Here is a 4,135-nt window from a genome sequence, read left to right on the forward strand (position 1 = left end):
CAGAGCACTGATTGGTGCATTCACAAACCCTGAGCTAGACACAGGGTGCTGATTGGTGCATTTACAAACCTTGAGCTAGACACAGAGTGCTGATTGGTGTATTTACAATCCCTTAGCTAGACATAAAGGTTCTCCAAGTCCCCGCTAGATTAGCTAGACACAGAGCACTGATTGGTGCACTTACAAACCTTGAGCTAGACACCAGGTGCTGATTGGTGTGTTCACAAACCCTGAGCTAGACACAGAGTGCTGACTGGTGTATTTACAATCCCTTAGCTAGACATAAAGTTTCTCCAAGTCCCCACCAGATTAGCTAGATACACAGTGCTGATTGGTGCATTTACAAGCCTTGAGCTAGACACAGAGTGCTGATTGGTGTATTTACAATCCCTTAGCTAGGCATAAAAATTCTCCAAGTCCCCGCTAGACTCGAACCCAGCTGGCTTCACCTAGCGGATCCCGCATCAGGTAGCCCACCAGTCCCACGCCCTGTGCCCGCACCCCTCAGCCCTTGGGCGGTCGGGATGGGACTGGGCGCCGTGGAGCAGGGGGCGGAGCTCGTCTGGGAGGCCCAGGCCGCTCAGGAGCCCACGGTGTGGGGGAGGCTCAGGCATGGAGGCTGCAGGTCCTGAGCTCTTCCCCGCGGGGAGTCAGCTGAGGTCCAGCGAGAATTTGAGCACAGCCCCGGTGGGCCAGGCCAGCACTGCTGGGGGACCCAGCGCATCCTCCGCAGCTGCTGGCCTGGGTACTAAGCCCCTCACTACCCGGGGGCCGCCGAACCGGCCAGCCGCTCGGAGTGCGGGGCCTGCCGAGCCCACGCCCACCCGGAACTCCCGCTGGCCCGCAAGCCCCGTGCTCAGCCCTGGTTCCCACCCACGCCTCTCCCTCCACACCTCCCCGCAAGGTGAGGGAGCCGGCTCCGGCCTCGGCCAGCCCAGAGAGGGGCTCCCACAGTGCAGCGGCGGGCTGCAGGGCTCCTCAAGAGCGGCCGGAGTGGGCGCCGAGGCAGAGGAGGCCCCAAGAGCGAGTGAGGGCTGCTAGGGCTGCCAGCACGCTGTCACCTCTCACCAGCACTTTGGGAGGCCGAGGTGGGTAGATCACTGCAGTCAGGAGTTGGAGACTAGCCTGGCCAACACGGCCAAACCCCATCTCTTCTAAAAATACAAAAATTAGCTGGACATGGTGGCGCGCACCTGTAATCCCAGCTACTCGGTGCTGAGGTGAGAGGATTGCTTGAACCCAGGAGGCACAGGCAGTAGTGACCCAAGATCGTGTCATTGTGCTCCAGCCTGGGTGACAGAGGGAGACACCATCTCAAAAAAAAAAAAGAGGATAAGTGCTGCAAATATACATATAGTATGTAGAAGAAGTTTCAAATAATTTTTAAATTGCTATTGAGACGGACATAATGCATCATGTTAATTGTGAGCTCCATTTCTGTGTGAATAGAAACCATATCAAACATCATCAATAGAAATGTGTTTTTATCAGACAGCTTTTGAGGTACCTCTACCTTATGAATAAAGGCTTTCTGCAGTTTGCGGCATACAGAAGTTTGTTCCTTATGTAACAGTACCAAAAGAATCCAACTGGATCTCATGCCGCGTGAAATTTTACCTACACCTCTTTCCTGAAAGAGATGTTTCAATCCTGGGAACCGAGATCCTCTGGAGACCAGAGCCAAATAATTGCCACATTGGAATGCATTCCACTGGGGGTTCCTGTATTTTATATATGAAAGCTTCTTGGCCGCATGTGTGTTTTGGTTGGCTTTAGTGGCAGGACTGAAGGGTTTTGCTTTGCTTTTGTTATGTAAATGGGGAAAGGGGCTTCGCCACTCATGGCCTCATTAACAACAATGGTGCCAAGATGCGGACCTTTAAGTGACTTTTACTTTATAGATTCTGAAAACGCACAACTTGCTAGTTGTGGGTGACAAGCATCTTTCTGAGAACTTTCTGATAATTCCCCACTTCCAAGTTTACACAGCCTTTAGTAGTCTTAAAAAAGAAGAGAAAAATACCAAACAGTTCCTTTGTTGAGAAAGCAGCCTACATATAGATCTGATTGTTCATGGTATGTTTGAGTCCATGAAGTAGAAATGAACAAAAATTATTCCTTAGTTTCCCTGATATCAAATCAGTTTTGTTTTAAAAATGTCTTTAGTAATTTATTAGGTAAAATGTTAGGTAAGCTAACTCTAGTTAATTTACAAAGTTTTGGCTTCATTTTGTTATGATGAGACTTTATAAACCTGATCTTTAAAATAAGGTTTTTAAAATTTTTAAAAATTTATTTTATTTATTTTTTGAGACAGAGTTTTGCTCTTCTTGCCCAGGCTGGGTGGCAGTGGCATGATCTCAGCTCATTGCAACCTTCACCTCCCGGGTTCAAGCGATTCTTCTGCTTCAGCCTCCCGAGTAGCTGGGACTACAGGTGCTCGCCACCGTGCCCAGCTAATTTTTGTATTTTTAGTAGAGATGGGGTTTCACCATGTTGGCCAAGTTGGTCTCGAACTCCTGACCTCAGGTGATCCAACCGCCTCGGCCTCCCAAAGTGCTGGGATTATAGGCGTGAGCCATGGCGCCTGGCCAGGTGTTTTTTTTTTTTTTTTTGAAACGAATCTTCTTCTATTTCACAAGTGGAAATCATCCAGGAAATGGGCACCTCAAGGGAAATCCAATGAAATCTTGATTCTGGGTAGAACATATGAGAAAAGAATAGTGTAGCACTGCTTGGCTATTTGGGATAGTATCTGTCTTAGGTCCCCATAAGCGCTTTTATTTCTGTGTAATTTACTGCAAAACTCTGTGAGGTAGGACTAATATTATCTTATGTTAAGGGTTAAGACAATTGAGACTTAGGGGTTTGTCAAAAATAAAAGATTTTCTGACTTTGGAGTGCAATGTGCATTTCTGTTGCACAGATCTCCACCAAGGGCAAATTCGATGGCAATGACAATTCGATGTCAGAACTTGTTCTCGGGAAAGGCTCTGATGAACTCATTCACACTGCATGTGAATGACTGAAAAAACTCGATGTATTTTCACTTTTTTTTTTTTTTAAAGAAGTAAACCTGGGTGTTTTGTAGTTCTATGAGAAAATGAAAGCTGAAGGTAGGCTATAGATGAAAAGTTCTATTCATTATTACAATTTAACAGATAGTGCTTCCAAAATAGCAATTCACTTAAATATACCTAGTTAGGGTGTTAAGAAATACTTTGATTAAAACCACACTGCAAAATAGGGAACTTCAAGGGACTGCTTTAAACTCTCGACCTCAAAGGAAGGAAATCAACTAACCGATAATGAAAACTAGCAGAAAAAAAAAAGTTTAGGATCCGTAACAGATTCGGAGTCAACAATGACATGATTCAGCATTTTGGGGTTCAATTAAAACCAGGCTTGTAGGTTGCAGGTCAAGTTGTGTTTCAGTGTGTAAGGCATAAAACTTCTTGTTCCACGCTCCGCGGTGTTGGGGATTTTCTACTGCATCTCGACAGCACCTCGGTTAACAACCGAGCCCCTCCTCGCAGCGTGAGTCGTAGGAGCCCTCGGCCATTCTTCCCCCTCCCTCCCGCCGCCGGTCCCAGCACCGGTCCGGGTTCGCTTCTACGCAGGTTCAGCGGCCGCGGAGACAAAAGCGCCCCTGCTCGCCTTCGATGCCGCTGCTTGGTCCAGGGGCTTCTGTGGGATTTTAACACGCTAAGGAGGGCACTCATAGTGTTTCACCGAGAAACGCTTTCGAGCTCGGATCTTCGGTGATCACTTTAAGAATGTATTAGTTTTCTTTGTAGCTTAAAAAAAAAATCTCGTTCGCCAAGCCACTTGGCACCCCAAACACTCTGCTGCGAGCGCCGGGAGGGAAAGGGCGGGAGCGCGCGGGTTCCGTGTGCTGCGAGGACGCCTGGGCGGCTGAGATAAGGCGGTGGCAAACGTCGGGCTCCGGGCCGTCCCGCCAGACTCGGTTTCCCCCGCTCACCGGCCTCCCCCCCTCCCCAAGGCAGGGTGGGGCGGGGAGGACGCGCCACGGCCCGGGACCAATCGACAGCGCCGGGAATGATTCAAAAGGCCGAGGAGCCAATGGGAGCCCCGGGCGGCCTCGCCGGAGGGGAGGGGAGGCGAGGGGAGGGGA

This window comes from Pongo abelii, chromosome 1 (assembly GCF_028885655.2).
Source record: "Pongo abelii isolate AG06213 chromosome 1, NHGRI_mPonAbe1-v2.0_pri, whole genome shotgun sequence".
Lineage (NCBI taxonomy): Eukaryota > Metazoa > Chordata > Mammalia > Primates > Hominidae > Pongo > Pongo abelii.